Source organism: Eriocheir sinensis, chromosome 5, assembly GCF_024679095.1.
Source record: "Eriocheir sinensis breed Jianghai 21 chromosome 5, ASM2467909v1, whole genome shotgun sequence".
NCBI classification, from domain to species: Eukaryota; Metazoa; Arthropoda; class Malacostraca; order Decapoda; family Varunidae; genus Eriocheir; species Eriocheir sinensis.
Window position 1 is genome coordinate 19,130,721 of NC_066513.1, and position 22,103 is coordinate 19,152,823.

General features: G+C 44.4%; 1 protein-coding gene and 1 long non-coding RNA gene across 5 annotated transcripts in view; one reads left to right on the forward strand and one right to left on the reverse strand.

Moving 5' to 3' along the window:
• The window catches only part of LOC126984802 (katanin p80 WD40 repeat-containing subunit B1-like), a 138,652-nt gene that overhangs the window by 71,807 nt on the left and 44,742 nt on the right, over positions 1-22,103 (reverse strand). The gene's annotated exons all lie outside the window — the stretch shown is intronic.
• LOC126984817 (uncharacterized) lies at positions 9,871-10,374 on the forward strand. Its single transcript, XR_007737886.1, has 2 exons — positions 9,871-9,969; positions 10,124-10,374. It is a non-coding gene; the product is annotated as an uncharacterized LOC126984817 (long non-coding RNA).

Below are 22,103 nucleotides of genomic sequence, written 5' to 3' on the forward strand. Positions count from 1 at the left end.
TGTGTGTGTGTGTGTGTGTGTGTGTGTGTGTGTGTGTGTGTGTGTGTGTTTTATTTTTATTTATCTATTTAGTTTATTGGTTGGTAAGTTATGTTATGCTGTTATGTTATAGGTAAGTGAATATTAAGATAGAAAGTACAGCACAAAACGTATTTAGCTAGTTATATATATTTATCCACCTTTTTTGTGTGTATTGTGAGGCAGAAAATGGTCGTGTGTGTGTGTGTGTGTGTGTGTGTGTGTGTGTGTGTGTGTGTGTGTGTGTGTCCCCCCATTAACACAGGACTCGCCTCCTCAACATGTTCTTCACGTGTAATTAGAGACAACAGGTGGCCGGAAGTAGCCTCTCTACCTTTTGTGATCACCTTCTTCCCTCCTTCCCTCCCTGCGGCGTCACCTCTCCTCCTCCTCCTCCTCCTCCTCCTCCTCCTCAGTCTTTCCTTCCTCCCTCAAAAGTTACCTCTGCCTCCGTCTCCTCCGCCTTTCTTTCCTCTAGTCTTTCTTCTTCTTTCCTCCTTCCAAAGTTACCTCTTCCTTCTCCTTCGCCTTTCCTTCCATAAGCGCTTTTTTCTTTTTTTAATTTTCTTCCTCTCCGTCGTTCCTCCCTCCAAAGTTCTCTTCTTCCTTTTCCTCCACCTTTCCATCCTCTAGCGTTTCTTCTTCTTCTTCTTCTTCTTCTTCTTCTTCTTCTTTCTTCCCTCCAAAGTTACCTCCTCTTCCTTCTCCTTCACCTTTAAACTTTCAAGCGTTACTTCTCCTCCTCCTCCTCTTTTGTTTCCTCTCCGCAGTGTCACTTCTGCCTCCTTCTCCTCCGCCTCTTTTCTCTACTCCTAACAGTGTCTCCTCCACCTTCTCTTTTTTTTTCCCTCTCCAGCATTACTTCTCCTCCTCCTCCTCCTCCTCCTTCACTTCTCTATTTCTTCCTTAACTGTATTTCCCCACTAATTGTTTTACTGTCACTGGTTAGGTACCGGAGGATTCACTTTTAGGCCTTGTTAGTGATAGTTCGTAGTAGTAGTAGTAGTAGTAGTAGTGGCGGTGGTAGTGGTGGTGGTGGTAGCATATAAGAGATAAGGTGGTGATGTAATGATGTGATGATGAGGTAATGATTAGATGGTGGTGTAAACACGTGGTTCTGATGGTAGACGAGATAAGGTGGTGGTGTGTGGTGGTGGTGGTGCAGTGGTGATGATGGTAGTGGTGGTAAGAAATAAAGGGGTGATGTGGTGGTGATGGTGATAAGGTGTACGTGGTGGTGGTGGTGTGGTAGTGGTGGTGGTGGTGGTGGTGGTGTGGTGGTGGTGGAGTGGCGTGGCTGCTTTCTCTCTCCTCCCCGTTATGTGACCCATGCATTTCCCTCTCCTCCTCCCCCTCCTCCTCTTCCACCTCCTCCTCCTCCTCCTCCACCCTAAGGGACTGTCGGTAGGGTGTAAGGTCGTGGGAGACGGTGGTATATAGATGAGAAGGAAGTAGCGGTGATGGAGGAGGAGGAGGAGGAGGAGGAGGAGAAGAGCAACAAAGCTTTAATCCTTCCTCAAGATTTTCTTCTCACTTTGCTGGCATCCTCTCTCTCTCTCTCTCTCTCTCTACTTTCCCAGATTTCTCCTTCTTTCCTTCTTTTTTTCTCCTTCTCTATCCCTTTTCTCTACCTTCCACTTTTCCTCTTCCATCTTTATCTATCTTCTACATTTCCTCCTCCATCCTTATCTACGTTTCATCTTTCCTCCTTCCATATCTCACATCCCTCCTTCCCTCCACCTTCCTCTATATCAAGTTCTGTCTCCTTCCCTCCCTCCCTTCCACCCTCCCTCGCTACTTCCTCCTCCTCCTCTGTTGGCGTTGAGGGGTAGCCGGTGACGATCAATGTGGTGGTGGTGGTGGTGATGGTGGTGGTGGTGGAGGTGAACGGTTGCTACCAACAAAATGAAGCCAATATCTTTACTCATGGCTCCCTCGCACCTTTCTTCACACTACATCATCATCACCACCCCCATCATCATCTTCATCATCACTTTCTTTTTTATATTACAACTGCTTACATGAATCACGACTTTCAACACCATTATCATAACTACGGATTTATCACCACCGTCATTATCACCATTACTATCATCATCTTCACCACGACACCTTTCTCTTCCACACACACACACACACACACACACACTATCCTCTCTACTTTCATCACCATCATCACTACCATGACCAAAACAATCACCACCACCACCACCACCACTATCACTTTCTTCCCAACCACCTATCTCCCTCTTCACTGGACTGTCACCATCACCGCCACCCTCTTCATCACCATCAACACCAGGTAACATTATCACCATTTTCACCACGGCCGCCGTAATCACAATTAGCTGCCAAATATACTCACACTACATAATTACCTTAACGACTCCTCCTCTTCTTCTTCTTCTTCCTCCTCCTCTTTTCCTTTCTCATCTTTCTCTTTCTCCTTCCTCATAAACAAGACACGACTCCCACTTTCTCCTCTATCTACTTCTACCAGTCGTGCTCCTCCTCCTCGTCTTCCTCCTTCTCCACTTACATTTTCAACCACACACTCCTGCAATCATTCATTTCCTCTTCTCATTCATTTCTGCATCATTTCCTTACTCCGCCCCCACACTATAAAAAAATATCTACTTTCCCCTCATCTACTTCTCCTCCTCCTCCTCCTCCTCGAAGTCTTCTCCACGTACTTATCTTCCACTTACGATTTCACCCAGTTAACAATCCTTCCTTCACTCCTCTCTTTCTTCCTTTCTTTAAATGTATATAACTTCTTCCACTTCAACTTCTATTTACTATTCCTCGTATTGATATTTTTATTATCTTTGTTTCTTCTTACTATTCTTTTTTTTTCCTTCCTATAATTCAACTTACTATTCTTATGCTTTTTATTAATGTCCTTCTTCTTCCTTGTGGTCGCTTATTCCTTTTTGCTATTCATCATCTTCTTACTCTTATTCTTATCATTATCCTTCTTTTTCTTATTGCTCCTCCTCCTCGTCTCCTATTCGTCCTTTTAACTTTTCATTTTGTTTTTTTCTTTTTCACATATTTCCCTTTACTATTCATCATCACATTATTGTCCTCCTCCATTTTCTTCCTGCTCGCATATTCCTCCTCCTTACTACTCATCATTTACTATTCCTATTCTCACTATTATTACTATCCTCCTCCTCCTCCTCCTCCTCCTCCTGTTCACCTATCCCTGCCGGAGTAATCACGGCCATCAGGTGCGCGGCGTGCCCGGTGCGAGGGGCCGCAGCGCCGCCTAATGCTAACAATACAGGTAATCGCGCAGGTAATGCACACACGGGATTACCTGGTGTGTGTGTGTGTGTGTGTGTGTGTGTGTGTGTGTGTGAAAAGTTCATGACAAGTTAAACAGTGCAGACGAGGAGGAGGAGGAGGAGGAGGAGGAGGAGGGAAGGAGAAAGTAATGGAGTAAGAAAAGAAGGAAGAGGAGAAAGCGAAATAAATGGAGAAGGGGGAAGAGGAGAAGAAGGAAGACGTAGAGAAAAAGAAGACAGAAAGAAGAAAAAGGAGGAGAAATAAATGGAGAAGAAAACGAAGAAGGAATACATACATGAATCTCTCTCTCTCTCTCTCTCTCTCTCTCTCTCACGTAATATCTGCCTCCGCTAATCCCCGGCTGAGGCCCCGCAACGCTAAACTAACGCCCCGCTAAGTACTTCATTTCGCAGCTAATACCAAGCCACGCCAAGCAGGGAGGAAGACAGGCTTAATACCTTGCCTAATACACCTCTTAGCATCCTCTTACTCTTCCTCCTCCTCCTCCTCCTCCTCCTTTCTGCTGCTGTTACTGCTTCTCATGACTGTGTAAGATGAGGAGAAGGAGGAGGTACAGAAGAAGATACAAGATAAAGATAAAACAAAAAGGAGGAGGAGGAGGAGGAGGAGAATAAGATGAAGAGAAAGAAGAGGTAAAGAAAAAGAAGAGGAAGAGGAAGATGATGAAAATGAAGAAGAGGAAGATAAAAAGGTAGAAGAAGAAAGGACGAAGAATAAAACAGAGAAAGAAAAAGAAAAAAAGAAAAAAAAAAGATGAAAATGATGGTGATAAAGAAAACAAAATGAAATGAAGAAAATTATATCACTGGGAACGTAGAAAAAGAGGAAACGAAGAATGATGATGATGATGATGGCGAAAAGAGAAAACAAAATGAAATGAAGAAAATGGTAAAACTGGCAACATCAATAGAAGAAATGAAAAAGAAAGTGATGATAAAGTATTAAGTACGAGAGAGAGCAAAAACAGACCTTCCAATTCTCACAACATTTCCACGTTCCCTCACTGCCCTTCCTCCCCACCTCATCCTTCAGTCCGTTCTCTTTCAAGTCTAAAGCCATTATTTCCCTTTTCTCTCCCTCCCTCCCTCCCTCTCCCTATCCCTCTCCTCCATTCCACCCAGCCTGCCTACGTCCACATTTTACCGCTAACCACTTTCCTCCTCCTCCTCCTCCATTTCGTACAATTCTCCTCCTCCTCCTTCTCATGCTACTTGATTCCCCCTTGCTCCTCCTCCTCTTCCTCCTCCTCCTCCATTTAGTTATTTTCTCCTACTCCTCATATGTTTCTTGTTTCTCCCTTGCTCCTCTTCTTCCTCCCTTCTCCCTTTCATTGCCTATCTCCTTTCTTCTGCTCCCCCTTTTCCCCCTCCTCCATTTTTCGTTCTCTTCTTCCTCTCAGTATTTCTCTATTTTTCTCTTTCTCCTCCTTCGCCTCCTCCTTACCTTTCCCTTTCCACCCCTTCCAACCTTTCCCATTACATAAGTATCCTCCTCCTCCTACTCTTCCCCCTTCCTCATTTTTTCGTTCCGTTCTCCCTCTCCTACTCTTTCTATTTCCACCTCTTCCTACCTTTCCCATTAGGCTACCCATCTTCCTCCACCCCGTCAATTTTTCGCTCCCTTCTCCCTATCAGTATTTCTCTTTCTCTTTCTCCTCCTCTTCAAACTGCTCAACTAATTTTCTACTCTATATTCCTGCCCGTCCTTCCTCCCTCCCTCAAGGTCACGTCTGGTATCACTTCCCTTTACCACAGTGGCTTAAACTTAATTCTTAAACAGCTTTCCTGGATCCTTCTTTTTCTTGGTAGAGGAGGAGGAGGAGGAGGAGGAGAGGTGTCAAGGGTAAGCAAGTGATAAACAGTGTGTGTGTGTGTGTGTGTGTGTGTGTGTGTGTGTGTGTGTGTTGCTATTGACGTGTCTGTATGATTGGACACACACACACACACACACACATACACACAATATTACATAATTGAGGAGATAATGAAGAAAATAATGAGAAGAGCGAAAAAATAAAATTGTAAGGGTCTATAAAATTATTATCTCTCTCTCTCTCTCTCACACACAAATCATGACATAACCACACCACCACCATCACCACAAAACCACCACCACCTCCACTACCGTCACAACCACCACCACCACCACCATTCCATACACGACAGATAACGGAGACCATATTGGAGGAAGACGTGGGGAAAAGATGGAGAGAAAAAAAGGGGGGGAGGGGGGAGAGAAGAGGGAGAAAGGGAAGAGAAAGTTGATACACTGGAAGAAAGAAAGAAAGTTGTAGAGACGAGAGAAGAGAAAGTAAGAGAGAGAGAGAGAGAGAGAGAGAGAGAGAGAGAGAGAGAGAGAGAGAGAGAGAGAGAGAGAGAGAGAGAGAGAGAGAGAGAGAGAGAGAGAGAGAGAGAGTCTGAGTTGAATTATAATACGATACCCACCTAACCACATACATACATACATACATACATACACACATAAGACATACATACAGACACAGACGTACATTGACAGACAGATATACAGACAAACAGACGGACAAATATACAAATACAGTTACGCACGCATACACAGACACGCACATAAATAAATACTAAGAGTCGAACAGTACTTTCTATTTGTCAGTCCATCAGTCAGTCAATCAGTTAGTCAGTCAGTCACGAAAATCACCACAACTTCACCATACCAGTCATTCAATAAACTCGTAACGGTAAATTTGTTCTTCAGTCACCATACATTTTCTAACAGTCGTACAGTCACCATCGATGCACCATACACTTCTGTCTATAACCATACATACATCCCTTGTCATTCCTCCATTATAAGTTTTAAGTCACTCACCATACAATTTAACCATTCACCATCTAAACTCCCTCACTATACATTTGAATTAGCCACACACACTTATTAATTCACTCACTATCTCCTAAAGTCATTCACTATATAATTAATCTCTTCACCATACACCAACCATTCACCATACACACTGCTTATCATTCATCACACCCTAAACTCATTCACTATACAGGTTCCCTTCCCATACACTTCAGCTAATCACAATATACACTTCACCAGTCCTTCACTATATATCTACGTTAACCATTCACCATCTCCAAAACTTATTCATTATATCTTCAAGCTCCTCACCATGCACTTCAGTCACTCACAACACACACTTCACCTGCCACTTACCATGTCCTTAACTCACTCAGTATACAATTAACTCACTCGTCACATAATCGTAACTCATCGCAGTGCTTAAGCCGACCAGGAGACAGTTATGGCAGCTGACTGGAGAGGGAGGGAGGGAGGGAGAGAGAGGAGTGGGGCCAGTCATTAAGTCAACCAGTCACTGAAGAAAAACGGATATTACGAGTACGGTACAAAGGCTATCCGTCAGTCAGTCAGTCAGTCAGGTAAGAAGTCAAGCAGTCGGACAGTCACCAAACGAAAGAGTACAGTCATTAACCCTCCAATACATCCCTTTAACAGAGAGACACAATAAAGAAACACTTGAATAGCCCGGCACACACACAGACCGACATTGATAAGAAATAAACACTCAAGAAGACAAATACAGACAGACACAACAAAGAAGTTAATAAGACACACCAAGGCAAGGAGGCAGACAGACAGACAGACAGACAGATAAGCCGCTAGGTAGTCTGTAAAATCCCACGGTAACTCATCTAAATTGCTTTCCTTTGCCCATTCAACCGTTGACATTCCTCCTCCTTCTCCTCTGCCTCCTACTCAACCTCTTTAGTTCCCTTTCAACCTCCTACTCCTCCTCCAGTCTACCTCAAAATATCCTACGTCTCCTCCTCCTCCTCCTTCTACTCAACCTCTTTAGTTCCCTTTGAACCTTCTACTTCTCCTCCAGTCTACCTCAAAACATCCTACGTCTCCTCCTCCTCCTCCTTCTACTCAACCTCTTCAGTTCCCTTTCAACCTCCTACTCCTCCTCATGTCTACCTCAAAATATCCTACGTCTCCTCCTCCTCCTCCTTCTACTCAACCTCTTCAGTTCCCTTTCAACCTCCTAGTTCTCCTCCTGTCTACCTCAAAATATCCTACGTGTCCTCCTTCTCCTCCTTCTCTTCTCCTCCTCCTTCTTCTTCTACTCAACCTCTTCAGTTACCTTTCCACCTCCTACTCTTCCTCCTTTCTACTTCAAAATATCCTACGTCTCCTCCTACTCCTCTTCCCCTCCTCCTCCTTCTACTCAACCTCTTCAGTTCCCTTTCCACTACCTCCTACTCCTCCTTTCTACTTTAAAATATCCTACGTCTCCTCCTCCTCCTCCTCTTCCTTCTCCTCCTGGCAACAAACACGCCCACGAAATTCTGTACTATTGATTAAGCTATGAAGACGAAGGGAAAGGGAGGGGAAAGTACCGGTAGTCGTAGTAGTAGTAGTAGTAGTAGTAGTAGTAGTAGGGGTGGTGGTGGTGGTGATATTTTTTCTCTCCTATGTTTCTCTCCCATCCTCATCATCATCACCATAACCATTGTACCTCCTCCTCCTCCTCCTCCTCCTCCTCCTCCTCCTCCTCCTCCTCCTCCTCCCAGGGTTGCGTCTCCTCCTTCATTTCCTTCACCAGCTTTTCTCCCTTCCTTCTTTCCTTCCTCCTCGCTTACCTCAATTTCACTCCAATTACCTCCAGTTTCTCTTTCCCCGCGGACTTTGCCTCCTAGTCTTCCTCCGGCGTTGTTTCCTCCTCCTCCTCCTCCTTTTCCTCCTCCTCCTCCTCCTCCTCTTTTCCTATCGTGATTTATTTCCCGAACACACGCCAGATGGAAAGATTAATTATCCAGACATTATTTTGTTTCACTCTCTCTCTCTCTCTCTCTCTCTCTCTCTCTCTCTCTTTTTACCCGTTTCCCTTTCCAGTTTATTTTTTTTCCATTCCTATTTTTTTTTCACTTGTTTCGTCTAGTAACATTTATTTTTTTTCTCTCCTTTTTACGGCTTCCTCCTCCTCCACCTCTTCCCCCCCCCCCTCCTCCCCCTCTTCCTCCTCAACCACCTCCATTTCTCCCTTTCCCTCCAATAAAACTCCCATACACATTTCCGGTCCACACACACACACACACACACACACACACACACACACACACACACACACACACACTCGAGGGAGAAAATCTTTACACATTCCCAAAATATTTCTAGACACGCGAAAAAAAAATTGCACTTCTTTTCTTTTTTCTCGTATTTTCTTCCTTTTCTGCTCGTTTGCTCTTGTCATTTTTTTGGGTTGGTTTATTTTCTTTCTTTATTCATGTGGGTGTTGGTTTATTTACTTAGTTACACTTTGGGGGGTGGGGGCAGGTCAGGGGTGGGGGGTGAAGGGGTGGGGGTTGGTCTTTGTTCTGCCTCTTACTATAAAAAAAAATAAAAAAAATCTACACACACGAAACACTAAGCAGCACAAGGTCAACACTGCGCTTTTAGTGTTCTTGTTGGTGAAATTCAGGAGTCCGGTGCAACACAAGCAAGTTAGACAATCATTTAGTAGTATATCTTTTTCTTTTGGCACATATCCCAGTGCAACAGAATACACTACGCCAAGTTACACAATTATTTAGCATATCTTTGTTTCCCATTGGTGATAAGGAGTCTACCGCAACACATTACAATACAGCAGGCATGTTAGACAATTCTTTGGTATATTTTTGTTTTCTGTTGGTAATATCGTCCGGGGGCAACGCATTACAATACACAAAGTTACACAATTCTTTAGCATATTCTAGTGTTCTGCTGGTTCTACAGAGTCTGCCTCAAAGCAATAAACAGAACACACAGAGTAGCTACACAATTCTTAGCCATATTTTTGTTTTCTGCTTGTGATACGAAGTCCAGCGCAACAGAAGGTAAATTTAATATCCTTAGGCATTTCTTTGTGTTGGTGATACTGAGTCCAGCGCAACAGAACACGACACACAGCAAGTTAGACTGTTCTTTAGTATATCTTTGTTTTCTATTGATGAAGTCTGCCCGAACACAACACACTTAAGTTAATTTGATAATATCCTTGGGCATATCTTTGTGTTGGTGATACTGAATCCACTGCAACAGAACACGACACACAGCAAGTTAGACAATTCTTTAGTATATCTTTGTTTTCTGTTGATGAAGTCTGCCCGAACACAACACACTAAGTTAATTTGATAATATCCTTGGCATTTCTTTGTGTTGGTGATACGGACTCCGGCGCAACACAACACGATGCGAATAAAGGTTAAACACGCATGCAATAACGCACACACGCACCAAACGCACATATGTAGACACGCCATGTAGACCACCACGAAACTGTTTAACCGTACACGTATACACAGTGGAAACGCACACAGAGATAAACCCGCCCCGCACACGCAGCAAATGATTACGCACACACACACGCAAGAGACGGGTGAAGGTATACACACGCACATATGTATACACGTGACACGCACACACGTCTACACACAGCGCGGGAGAACGTTCGCTGCTCCTCTCTCTGACCCACCTTCGTTTTTATTTTTGGTTGGAGGGGAAAGGTAGACAGGTGAGGGGAAAGTTAGGGCAGGTGAGGGTGAAACAGGTGTAGGTAAGGTAAAGGGAAGGTAGGTTAGGGAAAGGTACAGACAGGTAAGGATGACAGAGCAGGTAAAGGTAGAGAAATGAAAGGTAAGTAAAGAGAAAGTAAGTCAAGTTAAGGTAAGGCCAGGTAAGGAAGGCAGTACAGGTGTAGATACAAAAAAACAAAGGTAAGGGAAGGTAAGTCAGGGAAAGTTAAAGGCAGGTAAGGATGACAGAGCAGGTAAAGGTAGAGAAATGAAAGGTAAGTAAAGAGAAAGTAAGTCAAGTTAAGGTAAGGCCAGGTAAGGAAGGCAGAACAGGTGTAGATACAAAAAAACAAAGGTAAGGAAAGTCAGGGAAAGATATAGGAAGGTAAGGAAGACATAACAGGTATAGGTAAGTCAGAGCAAGGTATGAACAGGTAAGGAAGACTTCTGAGGGGAAAAGGTAAAAGTGAGGGGAGGAAAACCAGGCCACGAAAGGTATAATCAAAAGTCAGGTGAGGGGAGAATAGGGAAACAGAACACTAGGGCAGGTATCAGGGTGTAAGGGGTAGGTGTGAGGGGAGAGGTATGACAGCAAGGTGAGGCGCCAGTGAGCGGTGTGAGGGTAACAAGGGGAGCGGGACACGGCGCGGCAGGGCTTTGGAACCGACTGACTGACTCGTTGGCTGTCTGGCGCACCTCCCCTCGGCGAGCATGGAAACGAGGGGAGGCGAGGGAAGGGAGGGGAGAGAGGAGGGAAGGGAGGGGATCACAGACAAGAGGGAAGGGAGGGGAGAGAAGAGGGAAGGGAAGGGATTACAAACAAGAGGGAAGGGAAGGGAGAGAAGAGGGGAGGGGAGAGAAGAGGGAAGGGAGGGGAGAGACGAGGGAAAGGAGGGGATTACAGACAAGAGGGAAGGGAGGGGAGAGAGGAGGGAAGGGAGTGGATTACAAACAAGAGGGGAGAGAAGAGGGAAGGGAGAGGAGAGGAGGGAAGGGAGGGGAGAGAAGAGGGAAGGGCGGGGATTACAGAGAAGAGGGAAGGGAGGGGATTACAGACAAGAGGGAAGGGAGGGGAGAGGGGAAAAGAGAGGAGAGATAAGAAGGGAAGGGGTGAGGGAATGAGGGAAGGGGGAGTTCTCATGGTCATCTGTTCTCCCCTTCCTTTCCCCCACCTCTCCCTCCGTTCGTGAAAGAGGGGAGGGAGAGGGGAAAGGGGGTAGGAAGGGAGAAGAGAGGAGGTATGGAAGAGGTTAGGTTCAAGAATGATGAAAATGAGGGAGTCTGTTTGTCTGTCTGTCTGTCTGTCTGTCTCCTCCCCTACTCCTCAGTCCATGGAAGAGGGGAAAAAGAAGGGGAAACGGAGGAAGAATGGGACAGAAGGGAAAGAAGGAAAAATGAAGGGACGTCTGAAGCCATGACTGTCAAAAGAAAAATGAGAAGAAAAAAAAAAGAAAATAAAGGGAGGAAAAGGAAGGGGAGGGATAAAGAGGGGAAAAGACGTGAGGGGAAGGAAGCAGAGAAAAGGGAGAACAGGAACTGAGATAGAGGAGAGGGAGACGAGGGGAGGAGAATTAAGGGAGGGTTAGGAAAATGAGGGGAAGGGAGGAAGGGAGATTAAGAGAGGGTGAGGGGAATGAGGGGGGGAAAGGTGAGAGGAAATCTATACAGGGAGAGAATGAAGTAGTAAAAGCGTGGGTGGCGAGAGAGAGAGAGAGAGAGAGAGAGAGAGAGAGAGAGAGAGAGAGAGAGAGAGAGAGAGAGAGAGAGATTGCTTTACCTAATTATTGTATTACGAAGCCAAATAAAACAAATAAAAGAAATATATCACATTACATTACGCGCGCGCGCGCGAGAGAGAGAGAGAGAGAGAGAGAGAGAGAGAGAGAGAGAGAGTGTTGCATGCCAATATCCCGCAACCAGCACTCCAGAACTATAGCCCCCCCCCCTTCTCTCTCTCTCTCTCTCTCTCTCTCTCTCTCTCTCTCTCTCTGGAACACTCACTCCCCCTTGCCTCCAGAAAACGACCCCTCGCCTACCAGGTCGTTCACTCCTCCCCCTCCTCCTCCTCCATTTCTAGCTTCCAAACACTTTTCCATGAATTGTTCAAAGGTATGAGACTTGTGCACGAGTCTCTCTCTCTCTCTCTCTCTCTCTCTCTCTCTCTCTCTCTCAGGTGAGCACTAATCTACTTTATCTCTTATCTAATGTTATCTGGTTTCGTAACGGAATATATAAACGAAATGCATCTCTCTCTCTCTCTCCCTACTTACAGTCTCTTATGTCTAGTCCGTGCGTGATACTAGTACGAGAGAGAGAGAGAGAGAGAGAGAGAGAGAGAGAGAGAGAGAGAGAGAGAGAGAGAGAGAGAGAGAGAGAGAGAGAGAGAGAGAGAGAGAGAGACGGGGGGTGAGGGGAGCCTTGGCCGGTGCTCACAACAATCTCCTTAATAAGTCAGACGGCGTTACCTGAGAGAAGGGGGATGGGGGGAGGGGGGAGGCACTCAGGTAAGGGGGAGGAGGGAGAGGGAAAGGAGGAAAGGGAGGAGGGAATGGGAAGAAAGACAGGTGAGGGGAGAGAAGGGGAGGAAAAAGAAAAGGTTACGAGAGAGAGAGAGAGAGAGAGAGAGAGAGAGAGAGAGAGAGAGAGAGAGAGAGAGAGAGAGAGAGAGAGAGAGAGAGAGAGAGAGAGAGAGAGAGAGAGAATCTGGATGGAGGGGAGATATGAGAGGAGGGAGCAAAGAAAAGTTTCAGGAGAGGGAGATAAGGAGGAAAATAAAGGTGGATAAAAGTGGGAGAGGGAAAAGGGAGAAAGACAGGGAGGGAAAGAGAGAAGGGTGGAGAGATGTTAGAAAGGCAAAATGAGAAAGAGAGGAAATGGGGAAGGGAAGAGTGGATAGAAGTGGGGGAGGGAAAAGGGAGAGCAAGGAAAGGAAAAGAATGGAGAGAAGTGGAAGGGAGGAAAGGGAGGAAGGGGAGAGAGGGAGCAAAGCGTAAATGTCAAATGGTTGCTATGTAGAGGACGTGAAGGGAGAGGAATAACAAGGAGAGTATGATAGTGGAGGAGGAGGAGGAGGAGGAGGGCGAGGCTAATGAAAATGAGAAAAATAAAGAGAAGGAAGCCGGAAGAAGGGAAGTAAATGGAGAGGAAAGAATGTAAGAGGGAGAGAAGGGGAGAAACGAAACGATGGCATAAAAATAACAACAATGAGAGAGAGAGAGAGAGAGAGAGAGAGAGAGAGAGAGAGAGAGAGAGAGAGAGAGAGAGAGAGAGAGAGAGAGAGAGAGAGAGAGAGAGAGATAAGACTAGGAGGAATATGAGGGGAGTGAAACAAGGGAAGACGACTTATTCCTCCTCTTCCTCCTTCTTCTCCTCCTTCTTCTTCTTCTCCTCCCTTCCCTTCCTACGCGTGACCCGTGACCCTCTAAGTTGGCAACACTGAGGGATTCAACCCATTATGATGTGTGTGTGTATGTGTGTGTGTGTGTGTGTGTGTGTGTGTGTGTGTGTGTGTGTGTGTGTGTCACTTTGACCAAAAACCTAAATACAACATGCACACAAGACTGGAGACCAAACTTATTAAACGTACACACACACACACACACACACACACACACACACGCAGGTCATCAAGTCGGTACTAAAATATGCATGTGTGTGCGTAAATTACCTACACACATGTACGTATTTGTGGCATTGTGTGTATTGACCGCAAAATGTGTGTGTGTGTGTGTGTGTGTGTGTGTGTGTGTGTGTGTGTGTGTGTGTGTGTGTGTGTGTGTGTGTGTGCAAAATTGTGTACGTCTCCAAATGTTGTTAAGCCAATCTTTGTGAGTGTATGTATGTGTGTGTGTGTGTGTGTGTGTGTGTGTGTGTGTGTGTGTGTGTGTCACGGTCACTATCATGTCACAGTTCTCGCATTCCTCCACAGTCACCTGTCCAAGGCTCTTCGATCCTCCTTCAGGTTAAGTCCTCCTCCTCCTCCTCCTCCCCCTACCACCCCTCCCTGTAATTCTCCTCCTCCTCCTTCTTCTTCTTCTTCTTCTTCTTCTTCTTCTTCTTCTTCTTCTTCTTCTTCTTCTTCTTCTTCTTCTTCTTCTTCTTCTTCTGCTTCTCCTCCAGGTATACGTAACCCTCCTCCATATTCTCCTCCAGGTAATTTGTCTCCGTTCCTTCCTCCTCCTCCTCCTCCTTATCCAGGTGTACGGAGAGCAAAATGGGGGGGAAAGGGTAATAAAAGGAAGAAACGTGGGGAGGAAAGGAACTGAAAACCCTAGTATAGAGGATTTTATGGTAGTCCTATGTGAGAGGGAACGGGGTGAAGGGGAGAGAGGGGAGAAGGGGAGATATGGGGAGGGAAGGGTAAGAGGAGGGAGAAGGGGAGCCAAGGGGAGGGGAAGGAGTAAGGGAAAAGAGATAGGGAGAGGGAGAAGGGGAGAGGAAGAAGTGTGGGAGAAGGGGAGATAAAGGAAGGGAGGGGAGAGGAAGAAGTGTGGGAGAAGGGGAGATAATGGAAGGGAGGGGAGAGGAAGGGGTAATGGGAGATAAAGAGAAGGAAATGGTGTATATGGGAGATGTTACGTAAGGAGAGAGCAATAAAGAGAGAGGAGGAGGAGAGGGGGAAGAGAGGGTTAAAAGGAGGCGATGGAGTTTTAGTAAGGAGAGAAGGAGGGAAGGAGGAGGAGAGAAGAGATATGTGTACCTAGCAAACAGAAGACGGAGATAAGAGGGAAAAACGTGAGGGAAACGGAAGAGATAGGAGGAAATAAGGTGGAGTAAAAATGGAGAGAAACGATGAAGGGAAACTGAAGGAAAGAGAATAAGGAAAATGTGAGGAAAACTGAATCGGAAAAAAAGGTAACGAGGAAAAAAAATAGAAAAGATGAAGGGAAAAGAGGAAAAGAAAATGATAAAGAAAACTAAATAGGAAAAAAATGGAAGAAAAGAGGAAATATGAAGGGAAAATAAAATAAAGAAACATTGAGGAAAAAATAACCGGAAAAGAAGAAAATAATGTGAAAGTAAAATTGAAGAAGGAGAGGGAGAGAAACAGGGGTAGAGGAAGACAAAGAGACAGGGGAAGGGAGGTAAACAAAGGAAAGAAAGCAAGGGAGAGGAAATTAAGTAAAGGTAAGGAAAGGGAGGGAACGAAAGGAAGGGAAATGAAGAAAGGAGGGAATGCAACGGAGAGACAAGGAACGGATGGGGAGGAAGAATGGGGAAAGGTAAGGGAGAGATAGAAAGGTAGGAAAGGGAGGGAAGGGAGGAGAGAGGGGTAAGGGAGAGAAAGGGGGGGTTATCAATAAACACTTCCACGAAATCATGACGACGAAGTGAAACATACAGACAAACACACACACACACTAACCCCCCCCTCTCTCTCTCTCTCTCTCTCTCTCTCTCTCTCTTGTCGTTACTCTTCTTCCTCTTCCTTTTCTCTTTCTTCATCTTCTCCTCCGCCTCCTCCTTCACAAACACTTCCTCCTCTTGTGTACACGTGACAACAAACCCCTGCAAAGACACACACACACACACACACACACACACACACACACACACACACAATGAATATTCAACTTCACGTCATTTTTTTCTTATTTTTTTCTTTAAATAAGCAGAAGTAGAATGGAAAGTAGGGGCAGAAGGAGAGGGAGGGGAGAGAATGGGAAAAAGAGGACATAGGTTGGGAAATGGGGAGAGAGGAAGAGGAGAGGAGAAGAAAGGGAAAGAAAATTTAGTTACCCATCTATCCCTCGCATCCACAGAAAACGGATTTGACTAGAGAAAGTGGGTATCATGATTGCCTAATATGGATGACTATGCAAAAACGTGACTATTTGAGGGGAATCAAACAAAAAATAACTACTACTACTACTAATAATAATAATAATAACGTGATAATAATAATAATAATAATAATAATAATAATAATAATAATAATAATAATAATAATAATAATAATAATAATAATAATAATAATAATAGTAACAGCAACAACAACAAGATGAGAAAGGAAACACCTGAAGAGCCTAAATCGGGTTTCTCGCTTCCTTAAGGAGGAGGAGGAGGAGGAGGAGGAGGAGGAGGAGGAGGAGGAGGAGGAAGACGAGGAGGAGGAGGAGGACACCTTGTACACGTGCAACATACGTATGAAGATGGAAATAGCAAGACAAAGAATTTTTTTTTAAAGGTTTGGGAGAGGAAATGGTTCTCTCTCTCTCTCTCTCTCTCTCTCTCTCTCTCACACACACACACACACACACACACACATGCAAGGGAGGAGCAAACTGTATAAAAAAGTAGGAAATGTTAGACAGGGAGGAAGGGAGGGAATGGAGGCTGAATGAAGGGAGGGAAATGAGAGGTGAAGAGATAGATGGGATAGACCTGGATAGAGCGAGTGAGGGTGAGTTGGAGGGAGGAGAGGAGCTGAATGAATGGAAACAAGGGAGAGAGAGAGAGAGCAGGAAAGGGGTGGGAGGAAATCCGGACTTTTTAAACAATTTTAGGCGTGTGATAAAACTGCATAATTACCAGCATCCCTTTAAACTAATATACGTAATGCTCTCTCTCTCTCTCTCTCTCTCTCTCTCTCTCTCTCTCTCTTACCAGCATCAGCATAATCAGCATCATCAATCGTCAACTCCCATCATGCAACTTACCTGTAAAAAAGAGAGGAAATCATTATTAGAAAACGCCCACCTGATAATTTAGTCCAAAGCTAGGGGGGAGGGAGAAAGGGGAAAGGGGAGGGGAGTGGGGGAGGAGGGGGAAAGAGAGAGGGTATGAGGAAGGGGAAAGAGAGGATAGGGGTAGGGAGGGGATGAGGAAGGGAAATGGGGTGAGCTATGGAAAGAAAGGATGAGGAGAGAGCAAGGGGTAAGGGAGGGTAAGGTGAGCGATGGGGAAGAGAAATGAAGGGGAGAAGGGGAAGAAAGGATGAGGAGAGAGTAAGGGGTAAGGGAGGGTAAGGTGAGAAACGGGGAAGAGAAATGAAGGGGAGAAGGGGAAGAAAGGATGAGGAGAGAGTAAGGGGGTAAGGGAGGGTAAGGTGAGCGAAGGAGAAGAGAAATGAAGGGGAGAAGGGGAAGAAAGGATGAGGGGAGAGTAAGGGGGTAAGGGAGGGTAAGGTGAGAGAAGGGGAAGAGAAATGAAGGGGAAAAGGGGAAGAAGGGATGAGGAGAGAGTAAGGGGTAAAGGAGGGTAAGGTGAGAGAAGGGGAAGAGAAATATGAAGAGGAAAAAAATGAAGGGAGGTTATAGCAGACAGTCATACGTTAGGGATAACCTATAACACGTCTGGCAGGAAACACGTCATACGCATCTGTCAGGTAGGATTTAAAGGCCCAGATTCTCCAACATTTCGGGGCTTGCACACCTACAATTTTTAAGGCTTTTGTAGAAGTTGTGGGTATTTCCATGGGTAGTTTTAAGAGCCTAGTGATAGTTTGACAAGACCACTGCACCATGAATGTGAAAACCACGCAAGAGAACCCGGATAATCTTTGTGGCCTTCGGAAATATTTGATGTGGGAGTTGAACGCTTCTAAAAATACGTGCATAGTCAGGTGTTTGGTAGGATACGTTCGGCAGCGGCTATAGCGAACGTACATCTGGCAGGAAGCTTAATAGTCGCTTATTTCCACCGAGCAATTAGGAAAAACAAGACAAGGAAAATGATGCTGGAGACTCGGGATGTCCATGTCTGTTTTATTTTTTTTCTTCTTTAAAATTGTTGCGTTGGCGGGGAAGGGAGAAGACACGGTGGAATTTTATATTATTATCAGTATATATTTATTCTTGTCTAGTCAGCGCGTGCTCATGTCTACACACACACACACACACACACACACACACACACACACACACACACTCATTTTAAAGTAGGGGTATTGTAAGATGAACAGCTAGACAAGACAAAAAACAGGAAAAAAAGAGGAGGAGGAAGATGGGAAGAAATAGACTAAAAATTAAATATAGCAAGGACAAGAAGAAAAAAAGAGGAAGACGAAGATGAAGAGGAGAGAGAAGACATAAGAACAAAGGAAAAACGAGAAGAAAAATTGCAAGAACAAGAACTAGAAGGGGAAGAGGAAGTGGAAGATGAAGATGAACAGGATGACGTGAGAGAAGACATAAGATCAGAGGAAAAACATGAAAAAAATAGCAAGAATAAGAAAATGAGAGTAAAAATATATAAAGGAGGGAAAGACGAAAAGAGGGTAAAAGATGAACAAGAGGAAGTGGAAGATGAAGATGATGAGGAGGAGGAGAGAGAAGACACAGAAATAGAGGAAAAATAAGACGAAAAATAGCAAGAAGAACAAGAAATAACAGTAAAAATATATAGAAGAGAAGGAGGGCAAGATGGACATAGGGTAAAAGATGAACAAGAGGAAGTGGAAGATGAAGATGGAGAGGATGAGAAAAGAGAAGATATAGAAGCAGAGGAAAAACAAGACGAAAAAATACCAAGAAGAAGAACAAGAAATAATAGTAAAAAATATATAGAAGAGAAGGAAGGCAAGATGGACATAGGGTAAACGATGAACAAGAGGAAGTGGAAGATGAAGAAGAGGATGAGAAAGACATAGGAATAGAGGAAAAACGATAAGAAAAGAACAAGAACACAAAAATAATAGTAATAATATATAAAGAAGGAGGAGGAGGGAAAGACGAGACAGGAAGTGGAAGATAAAGATGAAAAAAAAAATGAGGAGAAAGAAGATAATAATATAAGAGGAAGAAAATCAAGAAAAAAATAGCAAGAAAAAGAGCAAGAAAATAATAGTAATAATATATAGAGGCGGAGGAGGGCAAGACGGACAGAGGGTAAAATTACATTAGTCACCCACTCGGCCAGCCCGCCATGAGTCACGCTGGAGTGCAACGAAAACGGGAGAATATTAAAGCGCATCATTTATTTATTCAAGATAACAACCTGGCCTATGACACACACACACACACACACACACACACACACACGCAGAGTAAATTAGTGTGTCCAGGTTATTTATATCAACTTTTAAATCGACTTCCATCACATCCGATTTTTTCTTCCTTATTATTATTTCCACTTATTTCCTTATTTATTCATTCATTTATTTTCATACTAATGCTACATCCTGCCCCCCCCCCTCCCCCTTCGTCCCCCTTCATCCTATATCTCCCATCTATCTATCTACATCCACCCCGCCCTTCTCTCCTTCTTCTTCTTTTTCTTCCTCCTCCTCTTCTCTCCCTTCCTCCACCTCATCTCGCCCCCGCTTGGTGAGTCAGCAGAAGGTCTAAGCAAATAACAGCAGTGGCCAGTCCCCGGGTCCTCTTCCTCCTCTTCTTCTTCCTCTTCCTACTCCTCCTCCAACACTCCCAAAACGCAGTAGCCATTCAGTTTCTCGTTTTCTCTATTTATTATCATACCTCTCTCTAATTATCGTTTTACCATTTTTTCTAGTTATTTTCCCACTTTTCAATCATTTCATTTTCTCTTCCTTAACTTTTTTCCTCTCCTCGTCCATCACAGCCTTTCCCTCCTTCTTCCCTTCCTCTCTTCACTCTTACATCCTCTTCTCCCCTCGTCCCTCCATTCTTTCTCTTCCTCTTCCACCTCCTCAAACCTCTCTCTCCCTGCCTCTCAAAAACTGCAGGATCTCTCTCTCTCTCTCTCCCCCCTTCCCAGGTCATTCAACTAAGTGCCCCCCCCCCCGAAATCATACTAGGACCAGACCCTCCCCCCCTCGCCCCCCTCTTTTTCTGACCCCTTACGCGACTACTGAAAGGGTCAAGGCTGATAATAATGAGAGAGAGAGAGAGAGAGAGAGAGAGAGAGAGAGAGAGAGAGAGAGAGAGAGAGAGAGAGAGAGAGAGATGGTTATAGTGAAGCTTCAACAAAGAATGAAAGGAAAGTGAGGAGGAAAAAGAAGGAGGAAGAAACAGGAAGGAAGAAAGAGAGAAATATGTGAAGGAAGGAAAGAAGGAAGTCAAGAAAATGTAAGAAAATGGAGAAAAGGAAAGATAGATAGACATATAGATAAGGAGATAGAGATAGATATATAGATAGATAGATAGATACAGAGCAAAACACAAAAATATTAATCAAACACAAATAAACAGAAAAAAGAAAAAAAACTGCACTACACAATACATAGATAGATAGATAGATAGATAGATAAATAGATAGATAGATAGATAGGCAGAGAGATGGAGCAAAACAACACACAAAAACAATTAAATAAACAAAGAAGAAAAACAAGCCAGCACTGAACAATACAATTTACCTTTATCTTTTTTTTTCCAATCTAATTTAAATTCAACAAACTGTTTACTCGACATATTTACCTAGCTGCGTACCTGTCCCTGCGTACCTGCCTATATATAGATTTATCACCTGCGCGGACCCTCCTGTCACCTCTGAAGGCTATTAGAAGAAAAAAAAGGAGATCGGCATTCACTTACGAGTTTGTGTGGACGCCCTTGAGAGAGAGAGAGAGAGAGAGAGAGAGAGAGAGAGAGAGAGAGAGAGAGAGAGAGAGAGAGAGAGAGAGAGAGAGAGAGAGAGAGAGAGAGAGAGGATGACATACCTCTTATCTCCCCTTTACGTTGCACTTTCGATAGTGGTGTTCAAGAGGGAAGGGAAGAAGGGAGGGAGGAGGGAGGGGAAGGGAGAGAAAGGGAGGTGAAGAGGAGGAAGGGAGGGGAAAGAGAAGGGACACAAAACCGTTAATCTTAAAGGGGAAGGGGTAATGGCTTGTAAGGAAGGGGAGGGAAAGGAACTAAAGAAGAATATCGAGTAAATGTGAAAAAGAAGAGAGGGAATGGAAGAGAAAGAGGAAAGGGAGAGGAAAAGTAAGGGAAGAGAAAGGGAAGAAGGGGAATGATTTATGGGAAAACTTTCTCATCTTAATGGTGCAACATCATTGGTTATAAAATTATGTTACTTTGGGGAGGAGGAGGAGGAGGAGGAGGAGGAAAAATGAAGAAGTTGATGAAGAAGAAGAAAAGAAAGAGAAGGAAATCAAGGAAGAATACTGAGGAGGAAAGACAAATAGGAAGGTATGGGAAGAAGAAAAGGAGGGGAGGATAAAGGAAGGAAGAAAAGGACTAACGAATAGGTGATAGAGAAGGGGAAGAGGAAGGAGGTGAAGAAAGAGGATTGGAATGAGGTAGATGTAGGAATGGCAAAAATAAAAGGAAGACTAAAGGAAGAGGGGAAGAGGAGGAGGAGGATACAAGAAATGGAATAAAGAAGTGATTGAGAAGAGGAAGAGGATGAAAGAAGTGAAGGAAAAGGATTGGAACGGGGAAGATCAAAAGGGAAGGATAGAGGATGAAGGATTGGAGGAGGGGGAGGAGGAGGAGAAGGGGAGGAGGAAGAGGGGTAGAGGAAGGGGAAGAAGAAGGGGTATGAACGTGCACTCCTAAACAACCTTCCTCGTGTGCGTGTGTAGGTTAACGATGTGTGTGTGTGTGTGTGTGTGTGTGTGTGTGTGTGTGTGTGTGTGTGTGTGTGTGTGTGTGTGTGTGTGTGTGTGTGTGTGTACGCGCGCGCTCCTGTACGCCATATGTTTTCTGTGGTTGTCTGTGAAATGAAAATAGAGATATGTGATTAAAAAAGGAGAGAAGGAAGGAAGGAAGGAAGAAAGAAAGAAAGAAAGAAGGGAAAGGAAGGAAGGAAGGAAGGACATAAGAGAAGGAAAATGCGATGAAAATACAGAGAGGAGAAAGTGGAAGAGGAGTGCAGGAGATACCAATTAGAGAAGAAGGATGGTATGAGAAACAGGTGAAGGATAAAGGGAGGAGGAAGGTAGAGGAGAAAGGGAAGGAAGAAGCACGGAAGATGGAAGAGAAGAGGAATGAACGGAAGATACTGAGAGAAGAGGAAAAAGAACTGAGAAAGAGGAAAAGGAACTGATGGAAGAAGGAAGGGAGGGAGGGTTGGAGAGAAGAGAGGAAAGGAGGAAGGGTTGTAGAGAAGAGAGGAAAGAAGGAAACAAGGAAGGTAGAGAGGAAAGAGAGAAGGAATGAGATGAAAACACGAAAATAAAAGAAGGAAAAGAGGAGGAGGAGAAGAGAAAAGAAGAAAAACAGACATGAGAAGCAAAGAAAAACTGGACACAATCTATTTATATCATTTCTCTTTTCTCAGTAATCATGTTTTTCTATTTTCCGAGTGAGAGTTTCAATTTTTTCCCCCGTTGTTTCGCCCTTCACGATTTCCCTA